This window comes from Ovis canadensis, chromosome X (genome assembly GCF_042477335.2).
Source record: "Ovis canadensis isolate MfBH-ARS-UI-01 breed Bighorn chromosome X, ARS-UI_OviCan_v2, whole genome shotgun sequence".
Classification (NCBI taxonomy): domain Eukaryota; kingdom Metazoa; phylum Chordata; class Mammalia; order Artiodactyla; family Bovidae; genus Ovis; species Ovis canadensis.
This window is the reverse complement of record NC_091727.1, coordinates 114,282,470-114,305,496: the sequence shown is the minus strand read 5'-3', so window position 1 is coordinate 114,305,496 and position 23,027 is coordinate 114,282,470. Positions and strand designations below refer to the sequence as shown.

Here is a 23,027-nt window from a genome sequence, read left to right as displayed (position 1 = left end):
ACAGAGATGAAAACCTATTTCTTTTATCAGCTAGGGTCCCATGATATTTACCCTCTTGTCTCTTCTTCTTTACCCCAGAGACTTCTCAAAATCTCTCCGAAAATAATTGCAGTGCAAGTGAATAAAGATATCTTATCTAGTACAAATATTAGAAAAGGTTGGTTTTCCTCTCAGATAAAAATAGTCTTGTTATGTATTTACACTGTGTCTTGAGTGTTGGTAACACATGTGAAAAGTGTAGCATACCCAGACTAGGAAACCATTGTTAAAGTCTTTTGTGGAAGAGATGTCAGTTAACTTGTCTCTCACTCTGGGTACCAGAACCTTGACTGCAATTGTCAGGTGGGTGTGACCATCCCAGCTAACTCTCAACAAAATGTCACAGGTTTAACACATAACTTGAAGATAAAACTAAAAGTCTAGCTGAACTAACAAATACAATGTGATGAAAATTTTCAAAATGGTTAGGTATCTGTGATATAGTATTTTGTAAATGATAAGTTGTGCTCAGATATGAATATCTAATTTCCATGTACAAGGAATTTTTAAGGCTTTAGCAACTTGAAGGTACAGACATTTCTGTCTTCTTATCAGATCCATATTTCTTTAATTTTGGAGTTGTCCAAGTCCTTCTGATGCTTGTCAGAGTGCCTGGAGCTGTTTTTGCCCTGTGCTGCTCTGCCCTGGGGGCGTACTATATCTAGGCTCTTTATTTTAGCCTCTGATGAAGCACTTGCTCCAAAATATTTTTCATTTCAGAGTACTTATCAGTTTTATTCCTAAAGAACCATGGAATCTCTCTGAAATGTCTCCCATGTATTGTATATTACATTGGGGATGATTTCTTATATGTTTCTTTGGCCCTTTGATTTTCTATTTCTCTACTATGAATATTTTGTGTTTTCTGGGAAGATGTCTCGGTCCATACTGTGAAGATGGAAAGTTCTAGATTCTTCACTTACTGTGTTGGAGAAACTAGCTTCCAGACTGCATCTAAGTTGTAATGGCTGAAACTTGGATGCCATAGCATTTTCTATTTAACACTATTAAATATCTCCCCCTCATTACAGCAATTTAGGATTTTATTGTTTTATATCCATTGTTAGGTACATTATCCTTGGTCTCAGTGAAACTTAAAATCAGGCATGACTTCTGCTTTCATGAACCAAAACTCCAAATGGACAAATTTTGAGCTGAAGGAAATAAGACAATGTAAGAGGTAAGACTTTTTCTATTTACATTTTTTCAGTGTGGTGGCACTTGTAATTGAAAAGGGAACCCTCTTGCACTGATGGTGGGAATGCAAATTGATACAGCCACTGTGTAGGACAGTATGGAGATTCCTTTCAAAACTAGGACTAAAACTACCATATGACCCAGCAATTCTACTACTGGACATATACCCTGAGGAAACCATAATTGAAAAAGACACATGTACCCCAATTGCAACACAATTTACAATAGGTAGGACATGGAAGCAACCTAGATATCCATCAACAAATGAATGGATAAAATAGTTGTAGTACATATACATAATGGAATATTAGTCAGCTATAAAAAGGAATGCATTTAAGTCGGTTCTAATGAGGTGGACAGACGTAGAGGTGGACAAATGTAAAGCCTATTATACACAGTAAAGTAACTCAGAAAGAGGAAGACAAATATCTTATATTAAAGATATATTAATATCTTATATTAATTATCTAATATTAATATTTCACGTCGGCGTGAAAGTCAAGGCAGTGCAAGGAAAACAGGCTCCTCTGGAATGGACTGAGACATTTGGGGGACTATTGATAATCTTATATTATCAAATATCTTATATTAATATCTTATATTAATATAACAAATATATATGGAATCTAGAAAGATGGTACTGATGAATGTATTTACAGGGCAGTAATGGAGGGAAGGTGACTTCCCTGGTGGCTCAGATAGTAAAGCATCTGCCTACAATGTGGGAGACCCAGGTTCAATCCCTGGGCTGGGAAGATCTCCTAGAGAAGGAAAAGGCAACCCACTCCAGTACTCTTGACTGGAAAATCCCATGGACGTAAGAGCCTGGTAGGCTACAGTCCATGGGGTTGCAAAGAGTCAGACACGACTTCACTTTCACTTTCAATGGAGATTCAGACATAAGACAACAAGACTTTGGACACATGAGGGAGAGAGAAGGTGGGATGATTTGAGAGAGTAGCATCGAAACATATATATTACCATATGTAAAGTAGATAGCCAGCAGGAATTTGCTGTATGACAGAGGGAACCCAAAGCCAGTGCTCTGTGACAACCTAGAGGGGTAGGATGTGGAGGGAGGTGGGAGGGAGGTCTGAGAAGGAGGGGAGATATATATACCTATGACTAATTCATGTATATGTATGGCAGAAGCTATCACAATAGTACAAAATAATTATCCTCCAGTTAAAAAGTAAAATTAAAAAATTTTTGCAAATTTCTTGTTTTAGTGCTACACTGCTACTGCTAAGTCACTTGTCAAAGGGTGAATTCTAGCTTAGAGAATGGCTCCATCACTAGATGAAGATATTTGCATGGAAAATCACATTAAAACTTTAAATAACTAAAGTCCAATTAAGTACACTCCTTAATTAATTGGGATAAGTGATGCTTCAGGTTTAGGAGAAAATGATAGATAACTGGAAAGAATTCCATGTCAAGCAACCAGTGAATGAGTTATTTATTCAGTCATTAACTTAGCAGTCAGTCAGTTCAGTTCAGTTTCTCAGTCGTGTTCAACTCTTTGTGACCCCGTGGACTGCAGCATGCCAGGCTTCCCTGTCCATCACCAACTCCTGAACCTTGCTCAAACTCATGTCCATCGAGTAAGTGATGCCATCCAACCATCTCATCCTCTGTTATCCCCTTCTCCTCCTGCCCTCAATCTTTTTCAGCATCAGGGTCTTTTCCAATGAGTTAGCTCTTTGCATCAGGTGGCCAAAGTATTGGAGTTTCAGCTTCAGCATCAGTCCTTTGAATGAATATTCAGGACTGATCTCCTTTAGGATAGGCTGGTTTGATCTTGCAGTCCAAGGGACTCTCAACATAGCAGTAGGCACTGGTTATACTGACAAAGGACACAGTCTTCACATTCAAATTAGAAATAGAGAAAGGAATGATTGCAATGAAATGTTCTAAGCATGGACCTCAGCACAGAATAGTATGGAATACATAGGACAGACAACTAAGGGGCTCTTGGGGGAGGAGTCCTGAGGTAGTGGAGTATGAAGTTCATTTTGAAGAATTAAGAGAAGTAGCTTCCCTGGTAGCTCAGCTGGTAAAGAATCCACCTGCAGTGTGGGAGACCTATGTTTGATTCCTGGGTTGAGAAGTTCCCCTGGAGAAGGGATAGGCTACCCACTCTTGTATTCTTGGGCTTCCCTTGTGGCTCAGATGGTAAAGAATCTGCCTGCAGTGTGGGAGACCTGGGTTTGATCCCTGGGTTGGGAAGATCCTCTGGAGGAGGGCATGGCACTCCAGTATTCTTGCTTGTAGAATCCTCATCGACAGAGGAGCCTGGTGGGCTACAGTTTATGGGATCACAAAGAGTCAGACATGACTCAGTGACAAAGCACAACAGAGGTAGGCCAAGTGAAGTGGTGGAAAAAGGGCACAGGGCACTCTTGGGCAAAGGAAAAACATGAGAGAAGAAAGCATATATTAAAAACTTGCAGTTCAGTATGACTGCAGCACACAGGAAGCCATAGGCTGTGACATAAGTGGAAGTTGGACCAGTAGGCAGAAGCAGATCATTAAGAATGATCTTAATCATCAGGTTAACACATTTAGAATGTCTCTTGAAGACATGGGGAAGTTACTGAAGACTTTTCAGATACAAGGAGTCATGGCTGTATTTGCAGTTTAGAGATACTTCTGGTGCAATGTGGAGGCTGAATTTAAGTCAAGAATAAAGAACAGTTGGGTATTGTATTAAACCAGGTGAGAAATGAGGAGGTAGTAATAGAATGAATGGGGGCAGATATCTGAAAAAACAAGAAAGATTTACAGGGTTGAGTGGGCAAGATTGGATGTACCAATAAAAAATATATAGATATAGAAAATAAGATAACTAGAAGAATAGGACATAATGATGCTGATAAAATCACTTTTGTACATGAAAAAAAAACCTGGAGTTGAAAATTCTGTTTTCCAGGTGCTTGGACTTTGGCCAGTGGTGTAGAGTATGCCAATCCAAAGATCCTGTACCAGTCTCATTTAGTAAAGAGAGACACAAGTATCCTCACTAGACAAGATTGATTGAAGAAAAGCTCACATTAAGCTTCAGTTACACAGGAATTTAATTAGCTGGAACCTACCATTCCTTTAAAATCTCTCTTATTGAAGCTTTATTGTGTTAGATGATAAATCTATTCTGGAGTTGGCTATTGTATGATATCACTGTAAGTTTGGCCCTTTCATTATTTTGAAAATGCATCATGTTTCCCTAATCACTGCCAAAGAGACAGGGATCCGTCTTCCACTCTACAGTTGATGAAGTTCTCTTTATTGTGATATTTGCATTCTCTGATACCCCCAGAGTGATCTGTTATTTTTTCCTTGACTCTTCACTCATTCATTATTGATTTTTCTTGAAGGATGCCAAAGAAATTACTGCTTACCTCTTTCTTCATTCTCTATGAAAGGATCTCAAATGCCTTCTTAGGGCCCTCCAAAATCAAGAGTTGTTTATGCCAATCACACAACTCAGCATTTTTTTCTCAGCTTTTCAAGAGAAAAGTTTAAAGTGCCTCCTGATTAAGGTACTTGAGAGAGTGATTGTTGCTCTGAATAGAGTTCTATACTTTCCTCTTCTTTCCTTAGAGCTTCCTTCACCTTCTATCAAGCAACGTGGGGCACAGCCTCAAGTCAACAAAGTGCTGAGGAATGGAGGCATTCAGATTGCTAGTATTTCCTAGTTATTGTCTAAAAACTAGTGGAAACACCTTTGATTCTTTTGTTTTTACTGACAGTCTTTTTTAAAGTATCTAAATCTACATTGTTTCCCATTGTACCTGTGCTAGTGAATCAAACTGAATTGACCTTTGAAGTTTCCTCTGATAAATGGTCTCTTTAGGACTGCTGCCATTATTCTGAACTTTATCAATCATTGTCAGTTAAAGATTAAAAGAACATGGCAGCATGGTCAAACAGACGTGGATTTGACTTGTGATTCAGTCATTTACTAGCTGTGTGACCTTAGCTACATCATTTATTTTTTCTGAGTTCCTTCTTTTCCTCATCTGTAAAAGTCATACACATTCTGCTTTCTTCTTGGTCTTGGTGTGGGTTTCAAATCAGCAAAGTATATATTTTTTCCAGTTTCCACAAAGTAACACAGGTAACTTGGTTGCCTGTATTATGAAATATGGGCATATAGCTTAGAAAATATGGGAGAAAAAAGTGAAGATTGTTGCTGCTATTCTCTTAAAGATCCAGTGAATATTGTCTGATGATTTGGCAGAATTTATGTGTTAAAGAAAGATATTTACAAAAAGTTTGTTTTTTAAAATATAAATTTATTTATTTTAATTGGAGGCTAATTACTTTACATTATTGTATTGGTTTTGCCATACATCAACATGAATCCACCACAGGTGTACACGGGTTCCCCATCCTGAACCCACCTCCCACCTCCCTCCCCGTACCATCTTTCTGGGTCATCCAAGTGCACCATCCCCAAGCATCCTGTAAAATGCATTGAACCTGGACTGGCGATTCATTTCATATATGATATTATACATGTTTCAATGCCATTCTCTCAAATCATCCCACCCTCGCCCTCTCCAAAAGACTGAGTCCAAAAGACTGTTCTATACATCTGTGTCTCTTTTGCTGTCTCGCATACAGGGTTATCGTTACCACCTTTCTAAATTCCATATATATGTGTGTTAGTATACTATATTGGTGTTTTTCTTTCTGGCTTACTTCACTCTGTATAATAGGCTCCAGTTTCATCCACCTCATTAGAATTGATTCAAATGTATTCATTTTAATGGCTGAGTAATACTCCATTGTGTATAAGTACCACAGCTTTCTTATCCATTCATCTGCTGATGGACATCTAGGTTGCTTCCATGTCCTGGCTATTATAAACAGTGCTGCGATGAACATTGGGGTACATGTGTCTCTTTCAATTCTGGTTTCCTCGGTGTGTATGCCCAGCAGTGGGATTCCTGAGTCATATGGCAGTTCTATTTCCAGTTTTTAAAGGAATCTCCACACCGTTCTCCATAGTGGCTGTACTAGTTTGCATTCCCACCAACAGTGTAAAAGGGTTCCCTTTTCTCCACACCCCACCCAGCATTTATTGCTTATAGAGTTTTGGATCGCAGCCGTTCTGACTGGCATGAAATGGTACGTCATTGTGGTTTTGATTTGCATTTCTCTGATAATGAGTGATGTTGAACATCTTTTCATGTGTTTGTTAGCCATCTATATATCTATTTTGGAGAAATGTCAGTTTAGTTCTTTGGCCCATTTTTTGATTGGGTTGTTAATTTTTCTGGAATTGAGATGCAGGAGTTGATTGTGTATTTTTGAGATTAATTCTTTGTCAGTTGCTTCATTTGCTATTATTTTCTCCCATTTTAAAGGCTGTCTTTTCACCTTGCTTATAGTTTCCTTTGTTGTGCAGAAGCTTCTAATTTTAATTAGGTCCCATTTGATTATTTTTGCTTTTATTTCCAATATGCTGGGAGGTGGGTCATAGAGGATCCTGCTGTGATTTATGTAGGAGAGTGTTTTGCCTATGTTCTCCTCTAGGAGTTGTGTAGTTTCTGGTCTTATGTTTAGATCTTTAATCCATTTTGAGTTTATGTTTGTGTATGCTGTTAGAAAGTGTTCTAGTTTCATTCTTTTACAAGTAGTTGACCAGTTTTCCCAGCACCACTTGTTAAAGAGATTGCCTTTTATCCATTGTATGTTCTTGCCTTCTTTGTCAAAGATAAGGTATCCATAGGTGTGTGGGTTTATCTCTGGGCTTTCTATTTTGTTCCATTGATCTATATTTCTGTCTTTGTGCCAGTACCATACTGTCTTGACGACTGTGGCTTTGTAGTAGAGCCTGAAGTCAGGCAGGTTGATTCCTGCAGTTCCATTCTTCTTTCTCAAGATTGCTTTGGTGACTTGAGGTTTTTTGTATTTCCATACAAATTGTGAAATTATTTGTTCTAGCTCTGAAAAATAACATTGGTAGCTTCATAAGGATTACATTGAATCTATAGATTGCTTTGGATAGTATATTCGTTTTCACTATATTGATTCTTCCAATCCATGAACATGGTATATTTCTCCATCTATTAGTGCCCTCTTTGATTTCTTTCACCAGTGTTTTATAGTTTTCTATATATAGGTCTTTAGTTTCTTTAGGTAGATATATTCCTAAGTATTTTATTCCGTTGCAATGGTGAATGGAATTATTTCCTTAATTTCTCTTTCTATCTTCTCATTATTAGTGTATAGGAATGCAAGGGATTTCTGCGTGTTGATTTTATATCCTGCAACTTTACTATATTCATTGATTAGCTCTAGTAATTTCCTGGTGGAATCTAGGGTTTTCTATGTAGAGGATCATGTCATCTGCAAACAGTGAGAGTTTTACTTCTTTTCCAATCTGGATTCCTTTTATTTCTTCTTCTGCTCTGATTATGGTGGCCAAAACTTCCAAAACTATGTTGAATAGTAGTGGTGAAAGTGGACACCCTTGTCTTGTTCTTGATTTTAGGGGAAATGCTTTCAATTTTTCACCCTTGAGGATGTTTGCTGTGGGTTTGTCATATATAGCTTTTATTATGTTGAGGTATGTTCCTTCTACTCTTGCTTTCTGGAGTTTTTTTTTTTTTTTAAATCATAAATGGATGTTGAGTTTTGTCAAAGGCTTTCTCTGCATCTATTGAGATAATCATATGGCTTTTATTTTTCAATTTGTTAATGTGGTGTATTACATTGATTGATTTTGCATATCGAAGAATCCTTGCATCCCAGGGATAAAGCCCACTTGGTCATGATGTATGATCTTTTTAATGTGTTGTTGGATTCTGATTGCTAGAATTTGGTTAAGGACTTCTGTATCTATATTCATCAGTGATAATGGCCTGTAGTTTTCTTTTTTGTGGCATCTGTGTCTTGTTTTGGTATTAGGGTGATGGTGGCCTCGTAGAATGAGTTTGGAAGTTTACCTTCCTCTGCAATTTTCTGGAAGAATTTGAGTAGGATAGGTGTTAACTCTTCTCTAAATTTTTGGTAGAATTCAGCTGTGAAGCCTTCTGGTCCTGGGATTTTGATTGCTGGAAGATACCTGATTACAGTTTCAATTTCCATGCTTGTGATTTGTCTTTTGAAATTTTCTATTTCTTCCTGGTTCAGTGTTGGAAAGTTGTACTTTTCTAAGAATTTGTCCATTTCTTCCACATTGTCCATTTTATTGGCATATAATTGCTGAGAGTAGTCTCTTATGATCCTTTGTATTTCTGTGTTGTCTGTTGTGATCTCTCCATTTTCATTTCTAATTTTATTGATTTGAGTTTTCTCCCTTTGTTTCTTGATGAGTCTGGATAATGGTTTGTCAATTTTATTTATCCTCTCAAAGAACCAGCTTTTGGCTTTGTTGATTTTTGCTATGGTCTTTTTGTTTCTTTTGCATTTATTTCTGCCCTAATTTTTAAGATTTCTTTCCTTCTACAAACCCTGGGGTTCTTCATCTCTTCCTTTTCTAGTTGCTTTAGGTGTAGAGTTTAGTTCAGTCACTCAAGCGTGTCCAACTGTTTGGGACCCCATGAATCGCAGCACTCCAGGACTCCCTGTCCATCACCAACTCCCAGAGCCCACTCAGACTCATGTCCATCGAGTCAGTGATGCCATCCAGCCATCTTATCCTCTGTTGTCCCCTTCTCCTCCTGTCCCCAATCCCTCCCAGCATCAGAGTCTTTTCCAATGAGTTAACTCTTCGCATGAGGTGGCCAAAGTACTAGAGTTTCAGCTTTAGCATCATTCCTTCCAAGGAAATCCCATTGCTGATCTCCTTCAGAATGGACTGGTTGGATCTCCTTGCAGTCCAAGAGACTCTCAAGAGTCTTCTCCAACACCACAGTTCAAAAGCATCAATTCTTCGGCCCTCAGCCTTTTTCTCAGTCCAACTCTCACACCAATACATGACCACAGGAAAAACCATAGCCTTGACTAGACAGGCCTTAGTCGGCAAAGTAATGTCTCTGCTTTTGAATATGCTATCTAGTTTGGTCATAACTATTCTTCCAAGGGGTAAGGGTCTTTTAGTTTCATGGCTGCAATCACCATCTGCAGTGATTTTGGAGCCCCCCAAAATAAAGTCTGACACTGTTTCCACTGTTTCCTCATCTATTTCCCATGAAGTGATGGGACCGGATAGGTTATTTATTTGACCTTTTTCTTGTTTCTCGAGATATGCCTATATTGCTATGAACCTTGTTGTGTTTTCATTTTCATTCATTTCTATGCATATTTTGATTTCTTTTTTTTATTTCTTCTGTGATTCGTTGGTTACTAAGCAGCATGTTTTTCAGCCTCCATATGTTGAAATTTTTAATAGTTTTTCTCCTGTAATTGAGATCTAATCTTACTGCATTGTGGTCAGAAAACATGCTTGGAATGATTTCAATTTTTTGAATTCACCAAGGCTAGATTTATGGCCCAGGATGTGATCTATCCTGGAGAAGGTTCCATGTGCACTTGAGAAAAAGGTGAAATTTATTGTTTTGGGGTGAAATGTCCTATAGATATCAATTAGGTCTAACTGGTCTATTGTATCATTTAAACTTTGTGTTTCCTTGTTAATTTTCTGTTTAGTTGATCTATCCATAGGTTTTAGTGGGGTATTAAAGTCTCCCACTATTATTGTGTTAATGTTAATTTCCCCTTTCAGACTTGTTAGCGATTGTCTTACACATTGTGGTGCTCCTATGTTGGGTGCGTATATATTTATAATTGTTATATCTTCTTCTTGGATTGATCCTTTGATCATTATGTAGTGTCCTTCTTTGTCTCTTTTCACAGCCTTTGTTTTAAAGTCTTTTTTATTGGATATGAGAATTGCTACTCCTGCTTTCTTTTGGTCTCAATTTGCATGGAATATCTTTTTCCACCCCTTCACTTTCAGTCTGTTTGTGTCCCTTGTTTTGACGTGGGTCTCTTGTAGACAACATATATAGGTATCTTGTTTTTGTATCCATTTAGCCAGTCTTTGTCTTTTGGTTGGGGTATTCAACCCATTTACGTTTAAGGTAATTATTGATAAGTATGATCCCATTTCCATTTACTTTATTGTTTTGGGTTCGGGTTTATACACCCTTTTTGTGTTTCCTGTCTAAAGAAGATCCTTTAGCATTTGTTGGAGAGCTGGTTTGGTGGTGCTGAATTCTCTCAGCTTTTGCTTATCTGTAAAACTTTTGATTTCTCCTTCATATTTGAATGAGATCCTTGCTGGGTACAGTAATCTGGGCTGTAGGTTATTTTCTTTCATCACTTTAAGTATGTCCTGCCATTCCCTCCTGGCCTTAAGAGTTTCTATTGAAAGATAGCTGTTATCCTTATGGGAATCCCCTTGTGTTTTATTTGTTGTTTTCCCTTGCTGCTTTTAATATTTGTTCTTTGTGTTTGATCTTTTGTTAATTTGATTAATATGTATCTTGGGGTGTTTTGCCTTGGGTTTATCCTGTTTGGGACTCTCTGGTTTTCTTGGACTTCGGTGATTAGTTCCTTCCCCATTTTATGGAAGTTTTCAACTATTATCTCCTCAAGTATTTTCTCATGGTCTTTCTTTTTGTCTTCTTCTGGGACTCCTATGATTCGAATGTTGGGTCGTTTAACATTGTCCCAGAGGTATCTGAGATTGTCCTCATTTCTTTAATTCGTTTTTCTTTTTTCCTCTCTGATTCATTTATTTCTACCATTCTGTCTTCTACCTCACTAATCCTATCTCCTTCCTCTGTTATTCTACTATTTGTTTCATCCAGAGTGTTTTTCATATCATTTATTGCATTATTCATTATATATTGACTCTTTTTTATTTCTTCTAGGTCCTTGTTAAACCTTTCTTGCATCTTGTAAATCCTTGTCTCCTGGCTATTTATCTGTGATTCCATTTTGTTTTCAAGATTTTTGATCATTTTCACTATCATTATTTGGAATTCTTCATCAGGTAGATTCCCTATCTCTTCTTCTTTTGTTTGGTTTGGTGGGCATTAATCCTGTTCCTTTACCTGCTGGGTATTCCTCTGTCTCTTCATTTTGTTTATATTGCTGTGTTTGAGGTGGCCTTTCTGTATTCTGGCAGTTTGTGGAGTTCTCTTTATTGTGGAGTTTCCTCACTGTGGGTAGGTTTGTACCGGTGGCTTGTTAAGTTTTCGTGTTTAGGGAAGCTTGTGTCTGTGTTCTGGTGGGTGGATCTGGATTTCTTCTCTCTGGAGTGCAATGAAGTGTCCAGTAATGAGTTATGAGATGTCAATGGGTTTGGAGTGACTTTGGACAGCCTGTATATTGAAGCTCAGGGCTATGTTCCCGTGTTGCTGGAGAATTTGCATGGTATGTCTTGCTCTGGAACTTGTTGGCCCTTGGGTGCTGCTTGGTTTGAGTGTAGGTATGGAGGCGTTTGATGAGCTCCTGTCAATTAATGTTCCCTGGAGTTAGGAATTCTCTGGTGTTCTCAGGATTTGGACTTAAGCCTCCTGCTTCTGGTTTTCAGTCTTATTTTTACAGTAGCCTCAAGACTTCTCCTCATATAGCTCCGTGGATAAAACATCTCCTTTTGAAGACAATGGGCTGCTTTTCTGAGTGCCTGATGTCCTCTGCCAGCATTCAGAAGTTGTTTTGTGGAATTTACTCAGCGTTCAAATGTTTTTTTGATGAATTTGTGGGGGAGAAAGTGGTCTCCCCGTGCTATTCCTCAGCCATCTTAGCAAAAGTTCATTTTTTAAAAACAGAAACATGAGTGCTAACATTTATTGGGCACTTAGTCAATGCCAAACACTGCTTACTTTAGATCAAATGCTTCAGATGAATATCATTTGCTGGTCACAAGAGTGAGCTAGGTATTTTTATTAGGGGAGTTTTTACAGAAGAGGAGACTTGTGTCAGTTCACCTAGATGCAAAATGGAAGAGAGAATTTAAATTTCAACCTGATCAAAAAAAGTATCATTTTAGCCACAGTGTGGTTGGACTTCATAATCTTGATATAGGTTTCTTTTATTTCAACTGTCAAGTTATCCTACAACTAAATTGCAGCATAACAGTCTAAGTTAATCGGGATATCAGTTTTTACTGTGTGGAGGGGAAGAGATAGACAAGTTCCAGCAGCTGTGTAATGTAGTGTGAGTGATGGTTCCTAAATTTTAGAAATTACCTTTCCCTGATTTCTGTGTCCACTCTAGGAGTAGATTTAACAAAGTCTGGAACAGATACTTGGAGAGAGAACACTTGAAACCACTTTTGCTCCCTGGACTTTAAAACCCTAGAAGGAAAGGCAAACATGCCTAGCAAAGAGGCTGGCACATAGTTTGTATCCAATTAATGTTTGCTTTTTGTCTCTTATTTCTCAGCTGAGATTTCATCTACCCTGAACCTCCATTGAGTGTGGAAAGCTGTATAATTAAGCCACTCAGCAGAAACCAGCATAAAATGAGATTCAAATATAGTTTGTGTCTACCAAGCCCTTCTTAAAGTTTCTGTATACAAGAGGATTTATATTTAATCCATTGTCAAGCATGACCAAGATACAAAAAAATATCTGGTTGATGAATGTTTAGGAAATATAAGGTGTATCACATTGAAACTTAATATAGCTTAACTTATTTTACATAAAATGACTTAGATTAAGATAACTGGATGGAATCTTGAGTGTTTAGGAGGATTCCCCCTACTCTTTGAGGTAACATGTGCCTAAACTGTACAAAAATCTCTTTGGAATTACATGACAGTTAAAACAAGTTGGAAAGGGATTATACCAGTCTTCTTATTAAAACAATTCCACATGTTCCTGCCTTACCATTAGGGTGCATGTGGGCTAAGAGACTTCAGTTGTTTCCAACTCTTTGTGACCCTATGGACTGTAGCCCACCAATCTCTGTCCATGGGATTCTTAAGGCAAGAATGCTGGAGTGGGTGGCCATGCCCTTCTCCAGGGGGTCTTCCTGACCCAGGGACCAAACTCACATCTCCTTCATTGGCAGGCATGTTCTTTATTGCTAACACCACTTGGGAAGCCCTTATGATTTTTAAATGTAGTCACAAATCAGAATCACCTAGAACAGCACTTTTCAAACTTTTTGCATCTATGATCCCCCAAAATTATAAAAACCCCTAATTTTTTACCCATTACATAATTACCTAAATAATACAGTTTCATGAAAATTTCTTTTCTAAGTTCAGCTCAGTTCAGTTGCTCAGTAGTGTCCGACTCTTTGAGACCCCATGGACTATAGCACACCAGGCCTCTCTGTCCATCACCAACTCCTGAAGTTTACTCAAGCTCATGTCCATTGAGTCAGTGATGCCATCCAACTATCTCATCCTCTATTGTCCCCTTCTCCTCCCACCTTCAATCTTTCCCAGCATCAGGGTCTTTGCAAATGAGTCAGTTCTTCACATCAGGTGGCCACAGTATTGGAGCTTCAGCTTCAGCATCAGTGCTTCCAATGAATATTCAGGACTGATTTCCTTTAGGATGGACTGGTTGGATCTCCTTGCCATCCAAGGGACTCTCAACAGTCTTCTCCAACACCACAGCTCAAAAGCATCAATTCTTTGGCACTCAGCTTTCTTTATAGTTCAACTCTAACATCCATACATGACTACTGGACAAACCGTAGCATTGACTAGATGGACCTTGGTTGGCAAATTAATGTCTGTGCTTTTTAATATGCTGTCTGGGTTCTTTTCTAAAAATAGTATAATAATAGATTTCTTTTATATTTTTTGTAATTCTGTTTAATATCTGACATAACAGAAGGCAACTGTGCAATCATATCTTTTTCTGCATTCTATCTGTTGCAATATGTTGTAGATGATTGTGGACATTTTTTCTTGAAACTATCCGAAAATTCAATGCGTGGTAGTTTCTTTAAACGTTTGTTACAACATTCCGTTGTAAACCATATTAATGAACTTTTCTTACTATGTTTTATCAACATCCATTAATTAGTTCATTTTGCACTCTGAATAGGTATTTTACTCATCATGATTTTATAATATCATTTATTGGTTATTTATAAATTTTTTTTTTCATGTGAATTGAATCGCCAGTCTATGTCTGACGCAGGATGCAGCATGCTTGGGGCTGGTGCATGGGGATGACCCAGAAAGATGTTATGGGGAGGGAGGTGGGAGGGGGGTTCATGTTTGGGAATGCATGTAAGAATTAAAGATTTTAAAATTTAAAAAATAAAAAACTAAAATTAAAAAAAAACAAAAAATAAAAAAAATAAAAATATTTATAAATTTTTAATTCAGGTTTATTTATTTTATCCAAAAGATTGCATTGATAGTTCTTTGTGTGTATTAATTTTCCATCTTCCATCTCCAATATCCACTTCTTGAACTTTTGTTTTCTTGATTTTGAACCCACTAGGACTCTGTCTTTCTTTGCTAGGTTGTGAAAGTTAAAATTGGACAGACATACTGTCCTTTTCGGAGAAGACAATGGCACCCCACTCCAGTACTCTTGCCTGGAAAATCCCATGGATGGAGGAGGCTGGTGGGCTGCCGTCCATGGGGTCACTAAGACTCGAACACCACAGCGACTGCACTTTCACTTTTCACTTTCATGCATTGGAGAAGGAAATGGCAATCCACTCCAGTGTTCTTGCCTGGAGAATCCTAGGGATAGGGGAGCCTGGTGGGCTGCCATCTATGGGGTTGCACAGAGTCGAACAGGAAGGAAGTAACTTAGCAGCAGCAGCAGCAGCAGCAGCAGCAGCAGCAGCAGCAGCAGCAGCAGCAGCAGCAGCAGCAGCAGCAGCTATCCTTTTAGGCTCCGGCCATGTTAAGAAGTCCTTGCTGTGTTTTCATATCTTAAAACAATCAAACTGTTGTTCCCCTTAGCTATTCCTTCTTACCTATAGCTTTCTAGCCCTCCATCTGCCTTTGGAATTCTGACCATGGCTGAGTTGCATGGGGAAAGTCAAAGAATATAAATGAGTCTTTCCCTAGACTTTTGTAGTTGAACAGCCATGGCTCTTTTCCTTAGGGATGCAACACTGAGGTATTCTGTCAAAGAGGAAAAGAGTAAGCATGAGTTGGAGAGAAAGGTTGAAAGTGAGTATGAGCATCCCTTATGTAACTGGCCTACTTCTGTTCCCTTTCCTAACAATGAAATATATAAAACTGGAATTCAACCACTCCTTTGATCTGCCTTCATCTTTCTCTCTTCAGATATCCTGAAATTGGCGGCCTGGCTTCAGAGCTTTTTTTGAACTTGAGAGATTTCAAGCCCCAACTGAGTAATCCTTGATGCCCCATTGTCTTGTCTTGCTAAAATGTACAAGTAAGTTGCAGAGTGCAACACTTTAGGCTTAAAATCTTCCCAGGTGAGATTAGACTGCATTGGTCTTGTTTGTATTTTTGGTTTGACCTGTTCACCTCAACCTTTAAGCCATTTCTTTTGATTTTGTGGGGCTATGTTTTAGGACTGCTAATACAATTATGGATCACTATTAGTTTCCAAAACATTTGGGTCGTGCTAAGCAAAATTTGCTATTCTAAATGCTCAAGCTGACAGTATGACACATCAGCCAAACAAGCTTTCAATTGTAAAGTTGCTTTGGTTTAAATCTTCCCTCAGGGTCATAATTTGTATGATGGTGGTGTTGGCATAATTTCACTGAAAATAACTTGGTGTATGATAAAATTCATTTTTAGAAAAAGCTGGCTTCATCATAGTTGAAAATATTACAGGGAATATAATTTTCTTGTTCAAAGATTTTTAGGTAATGGGTATGTGATGCTGAAACATTTAGCACTTTATTTTTGAAGTCTGACTGTTAAGTCTGAATATTCTTGTCATATTTACTGACACAAATCCATGCAGAGCTATGCATATATGTAGAGAGCTGTTTAAATTTTAAAGATCAAGCCATGGTGCATGCAAGAAATTTACAGCAAATAAAAGCTCCTGATTATACTTCTATTCCTAAAACTAATTATATATTTGTATAACTAATACTTTCAGACTTTATCAGGTATTAGCAAATATATATGTTTGTGGAGTTTACCCTCTCTGATATGAAATTCATATCTATTTGTGATACAGCAAACACTTTTTAAAATTAATTACTCCAATCAAGTCAGGGTCTTTCTTACTTAAACTTAGCAGCAGCAACAATAAAACAACATTTAGCAACAGAAGAATCAACCATAATACATGCATTTGCAATTTTTCCTTCTGTGCAATAGAATTTAAACTGATTTGTATTTTTGTCCATGACATCCACTGATTTATATGTGACAGGATAATTAATTGTGATATTAATTTCTATATTATTCTCACTGAGGGGGATATTTTTTTCTTCTCCATCCTTAAAAATAGTCAGAACTCTTTGGTTTTTGCCATAGTAGAAGTGACAGTAGAGGATGGTTAAATTTTAATTCACTGAAAGGGGTAGTTTTCAGAAATGCAGCAGGTGATTTCCTTCCAGACCCTTTAATTTTCAAAAACATAGTTTCCTGGAAAGATTGTTTATGAGGACAAGTTCCAAGATATGAAAGGATGGGAACAAGGCCATCTGGAGAGTGGAGCTTTTATGTACAGTTTTCCTAATTCTGATATGGATCTTTAAGTTTTCTAGTAACTGAGGAAAAGAAATTTACTTGCTCACAGGTCTCTAGATGAGTAATTACTACATAATGACTCTAGAAACTTGACCATATGTATCGTGGACTTAAGACCAATTGGTGAGGCTACTTGTGAGTGAATCTTTGGTCAGTTAAGCAGACTATTTATTATAGGAGGCAATCTCAATCCATCACAGCCGAATGACTAAATTAACTTAGATGGTCTCCTTGACAGCAGAATTATGTTGCCTAAAATACAACTTAAATGATTATAACTATGATGTAGTTATGTAACTCTGAATTTCGAGTTACTGCTTAAGCCTAGGATTCTGTTAGAATCCTGTGAAGGTTGAGGGGCATACCCCCAAAATGACTAACATTAAGTTTAGTAGACCATTGGGACAGATTATATAATTTGGAAACATAATGAATTCCTTAAATCCAAATATTGTGGAATAAAGTCATATGTGTAACAAATACATTTATACAACCAGTTATCAATGAGTAATATTTTTCTTATTAGTCTTCTGATTTTCCCAATTCACATTTAGCTCACTTGTTATTAAAGTATAACACTAGTTATAGTTACATGAAATCCTGCTACTGAAGAAAAAGTACTCCTGGCCCATTTGAAATAATTTGATCGAATTTTCATTTGTTTTTATTTTCTGACCACCTATTAGAGTGACATAACTAGACAGGTTAAAGTATTTGTAAAAGATTGGTCAGTGTTGGGAGGGTTGAATCTTGTACATAAAATACTTATTTTGATTCAGGTTATTTGGAGAATTGAATGACAGAAATCTGGACTTGAAAGAAAACAGAGGTATACATTATATCTCAGTGTTGTCTAAAGGTACACTTATTCAGAAATTCCCTGAGAGCATAACGTGTGTTTTATGCTTGTTCCTTTCCTCAGTGACTTACAGGATTGGTTACTATATATTATAAAAATTGTAGTGTGTGTAGATCGCAAACTGACCACCTGAAAAACCTATTTAAGCTTAGTGGAAAATTGCCCAGTTTATGACATGGATATAGGAAATTTCAAGAAAAAGTTCTCGCAGCTGATCTAATTTATTATTGTTTTTTTTTGACTGCTACTTGCCTTCCATATAATAAACCCCAAATTGAAGGCTTTAAGCATCTGTATTTCTATCTCTATACCATGTAGTAAGTGGTAAACCAGGGACTATACATAAATACATGCATACACATATACAAACGCATCTCCAAATCAGAGAAAAGGTGGAGGAGGACCATGCGCCTTCATACTTCTTTGCCCATATTCGGTAACAAAAGACTCATTCAGGAAAATATCACATACATTTTTTACCCTTTTCTGTCTCTCTTCTTCTTCTGGAATGCTTATAATATGAACGTAAGTGCCCTGGATGTTGTTTCAGTGGTCCCTAAACTCTCCTTATTCATTCATTTTTTGCTATTTTGATTGGGTGATTTTCATGATTCTATCTTTCATGTCATTTATACATTCTTTTGTGTCACCTAATCTTCTGTTCCTTCTAGTGTGCTTTTTATTTCAGTTATTGTGTTATTAAGTTCTGTTTTTTTAAACCTTTCTTTAGTTCTTGTTAAAATTCTAAGTGTGTCCACCTGTTATTTCCCCAAGTTCTGTTAGCATTCTTATTACTAATGCTTTGGATACTTGATTTGGTCACTCATTTGTCTGTTTCATCAGTTATTTTATTCCTTTTGTTTTTGTCATTTCATTTGAAACAAATTCCTCTCTCTTATTTTGTTTCCCATTCTATATCTCTTTGAAATTATATGAAACAGTTACCTATCTTTCTTGAAGGTAGTCCTTGTGAGAGAGTGCTCCTTTGCAGTTTGCTTGTCCCAGATCACTTTCATCCATGAGCTAGATGTGAAGTGAGCATTGATCATGTCTTCCCTGGGGTGTGTTAAGAGATATCTCCTTGATCAGAAATGGGGCTGGAGATGGAGAAACTAGGGCCCAGCAAGGTGTGAGCTAGGGCTTTGCCTCTGCTCAGTGACTGACATTGCCCTAGTTGAGACTGGGGTGAGTCTATAGTGCTGAAGCAGAACCTGTGAGGTACAAACTAGTTCCATTCTGTCCAAGTGTGTGCTGCCCCCCTCCAAGCACTTCTATTTTTGCCCATTGCTGAGTAAGAAGTGCCAGATTGGCACCCATTTATAATGGGGTGGTCCCTGCATGCCAGTCAGGCTTCCAGACTTCTCCTGATCTGCTAATTCAACAGGAACCAGTAATGGCAGTCCCTGCTGCTTTCAGATGCAGGGCCGTGTCTGAGCTTGTTCTATCCCCCACAGTGGACACTTCCCTCATCACCAATGGCACCCAGCCTGGTATGGAGGTACACCAAAGCCAGAGTTACTAGAGCAGGTTTGCATATTGTGATGGAGCTGCAGTGGTTGCAGTAAACAAGCCAGTGTTCCAGGCTGTTCCAGTCAGCTTCCTCTGCCTTGTCTTGGATACAAGAAATAGGTGGATGCTCTTCACAAGTGGTTTCTCCCAGCACGTGTACTAGTTCCACTGTCTTTAAACCAGTCAAAGGAATTCATCTGCTCATTGTCAGATCCCACAGCTAGGGTACCCAATATGTGATTCCCCATGGTGGGTAGGTCTCTGTGCCCATATAATCCCTCTCTTCTTTTTGTCTCCTCCCAGGGGTACACATCCCAACCCAATTACTTTTCTTCCCTTCTCTGTGTGGATCTTTCTTTATAGCTTTGGTTTTACAAAAATCCTTTTCCAACCTCCAATAGCTCAGCATTCTCCTACTTTGCCATCTTGTTCTCCTCCCTTATGGGGAGGTTGTATTTAGTCTCTTTAGGCATTGGAAAACCACCAGAGTTTCTTGAGGTGGAGAGATCGAAGTGGCACTTTAGGGAATAACCTTGTAATGGTTTACATAATAGATTGGAACATAAAAGTGATAGAAACATGGGGAGACTATTGAAAAGGTACTATTAAATTTAGTTAAAAAATTTTTGACACTATCATTTACAATTTATAATACTGGATAGAAGTGCATGCCCATGTTACACTGCTCAAATGTTTATCCTTCCTGATTTCAAGTTTTAAATATTTTTTTTCTCATACAATTACTTGAATTTGTGACTTGTGTGTCAAACCACTGTAACTGTTGAGAAACAAAGGAAAATATACTATAATAATATAATTACTCATTTTTAAAGAGTATGTGATCTAAAATGTGCCTCATTAATAATAGAACAGAGAAAAATTCCCTTGTGGTCTAATCTAAATTTTAAAAACCAACAATTTATTTCATAGAATAAATTAATTTAGTGCTATAGATAGACTGACTAAAGTTGACTTCAGATTGAAAAATGGATTTGATAGAATGACACTGCCAGATATTAGGAATGAAATTTTGCATTTGGATTTAGCTTGTGTCAGATATGCTTGGAATTTGGCATTAGAAGGTTAGTGTTCTAAATCCAGTTTCATTGCTAATGTATTGTGTTGTTACTACATAGTAATCACAAGAGTAAGTTAAGATCTCAAAGGCATTGGTTTTACCATTTAGGAAAAAATATTGAGGAGTAAATTGTAATATCACAGATGACAGGGGTGATAATTCATTTGGCTTTTGCATGTTGTTTATTTGGGCCCTTGTATCCCCAATGCATACCTAGAAGGGGTGCATAAACACTTTCTGGATGAATAAATAAAAATGAAAAAATAGCATAATTCAGTGCTGTACCCTCAAAACTTAGTATAGTGTATGGTACCTGACAGAAGAATGAATCAACTACAAATCTCTTTGAAGAAAATCAGCAACTTAGTACATTTTAAACAAATATGTATAAGATTATATCTCATTTATGGGAAGTGGAACTTTATAATGAGATTAATATATATAATAAAAATTGATCATTTTTGGATATTTAGTAGCAATAGGATGCCATGCTAACTGGTCACCATACTTTAGGGGACACATATAAGAGCTCCTGAAACCTCACTGGCTACCCAGCTGTTAAACCGTGCCTCTGTGGCATGGTTTTTGAAGCCCTGTTAAGGTCTATGTATTTGAACCTGTTGACAAGGGGCTTTGTAAATGCAGAGCTATGCAACTGCAATGATTTCCAAGATCACTTGTATGAGTAAGAAATGGAGTGATAGTTGTCTCTAAGTACAAATCCCCTGAATTTTAGGTGCATTCTGGGGCATCATGTGTTTTATAGCAAATCAAAACCAAGATACTACATGAAAAAGGTCTATTAAGGCAAAGTACCCACAACAGTCTATGCTAAGACACAAATATTCCAAGAAATTTATATCAATGATGATGATGATGGATTGAGGTAGGACTAAGAGGAGGAGCTACCATTTATAGAATGACTGTGATGTGTTCAGTGCTGTTATATGTCTTGAATTTAATAGCTATAATGCCCTGTGAGGTGGTGGTAATTATTAAAATCAGTATTTTATAAATGAGGACACTTAAGTGCAAGTATGTTTTGCAAGTTGACCAAGGTCTTATAGATAGTAAGTGGGCATGCTGGGATGTAAACCAGGCAGTCTGGCTTTACACTCTTAACCCTCTTCTCTCAGTGATAATGCAGGACTCATTTGTAATCCATTATCTACAACTTTAGTTTCCTCTAGATGCTAGTTTTACTTATTCATGCAAGGAGGAAGTGGAACTCATCTCTAAGTCTTACAATTTTACCTTTGGAATTCACTGCTTGCCCTTGAAGTCTAGCCATACCTGTCGTGTTTAAAAAAATTAAAAAATCATTGTTGGCAAAAAAACAAAAAAAACAAAAAACCCTAAACTGCTTCCCAAACAAGTGTTTTTCAGACATGATTTCCTTGAAATAATAAATGATTACCATTTTACATGGAATGCCAAAGTTTCTGGGTTTTCAAATTCTCTACCTCACGGATCCAAAATCTACCTGAAATCTTTCTTTTATGTGTTTCTAAAGTAGCAATACAATTATTTCATTTACCACTATTGCTTCCTTGAGGCCATTCCTGGAGTCATGGCTTCTTATTTTGCTGTAAATGTTGTTAGGAAAGTATTCTTGAAACTGAGGAAATTTTCAGTCTACTTGCTCTGTTTAATCATTGTAGTTTTTACTTTAAGCCAGTGAAATAAAACCTTAAACAACCTGTTGGTGTATCTGTTTGTATCAGACATTTTGTAAGAAATTCATCATTAGTAGTTCATTAGAAATATTTTTACTTTCTAATATTATATAATAAAAATGTGTCACTTTTTAAAAGACTAATTTGATTATGTCTGGATCCAAATTGTCTTCCAAAGAAGCACTTAATTAATTTTTGCAATGAAAACAATAGGATACTTTATATATATTTGTGCCTTGCAGGCATATTTTGGCACATATATCTCCTTCAAAGAGGGAGAAATTTTCAAATTCTCTATAGTTCCCCATTTGGCAAAGTATAGTATATACAAACTTTTGCTTGTTTTTGCCTCTTAGGGAGCGGTGTTTTGCTTTGGATGTGAGATTTAGTCAATGATGTTGAGGTGAGATAGAAAGCAGGTAGATAGAGAGATGGGATGCTTCACGCCACTATGATGGTGTGTGCGAGCTCAGTCGTGTCCAACTTTTTGTGTCCCCATAGACTGTAGCGTGCCAGACTCCTCTGTCCATGGGATTTTCCAGGCAAGAATACTGGAGTGGGTTGCCATTTCCTCTTCCAGGGGAATCTTCCCACCCCGTGGGTCAAACCCACATCTCCTGTATTAGTATTAGGTTTTGTGAACCATACGGCCTCTGCTACAACTACTCAACTGTGACATTATAGCATGAAAGCAGTGATGGATCAGTTCAGTTCAGTTCAGTTCAGTGGCTCAGTCATGTCCGACTCTTTGCGACCCTATGAATCACAGCACGCCAGGACTCCCTGTCCATCACCAACTCCCGGAGTTCACTCAAACTCACGTCCATGGAGTCGGTGATGCCATCCAGCCATCTCATCCTCTGTCATCCCCTTCTCCTCCTGCCCCCCAATCCCTCCCAGTGTCAGAGTCTTTTCCAATGAGTCAACTCTTTGCATGAGGTGGCCAAAGTACTGGAGTTTCAGTTTTAGCATCATTCCTTCCAAAGAACACCCAGGACTGATCTCCTTTAGAATGGACTGGTTGGATCTCCTTGTAGTCCAAGGGACTCTCAAGAGTCTTCTCCAACACCACAGTTCAAAAGCATCAATTCTTCA

The 23,027-nt window shown here is 37.6% G+C and overlaps 1 long non-coding RNA gene across 1 annotated transcript in view; it reads left to right on the top strand.

Moving 5' to 3' along the window:
• LOC138931174 (uncharacterized) overlaps positions 1 to 1,219 on the top strand; it is a 375,684-nt gene extending 374,465 nt beyond the window's left edge. The window contains exon 7 of the long non-coding RNA XR_011446440.1: positions 1,107 to 1,219. This is a non-coding gene — a long non-coding RNA (uncharacterized lncRNA). The remainder of the gene's footprint in view (positions 1 to 1,106) is intronic.
• Positions 1,220 to 23,027: the final 21,808 nt, after the last annotated feature.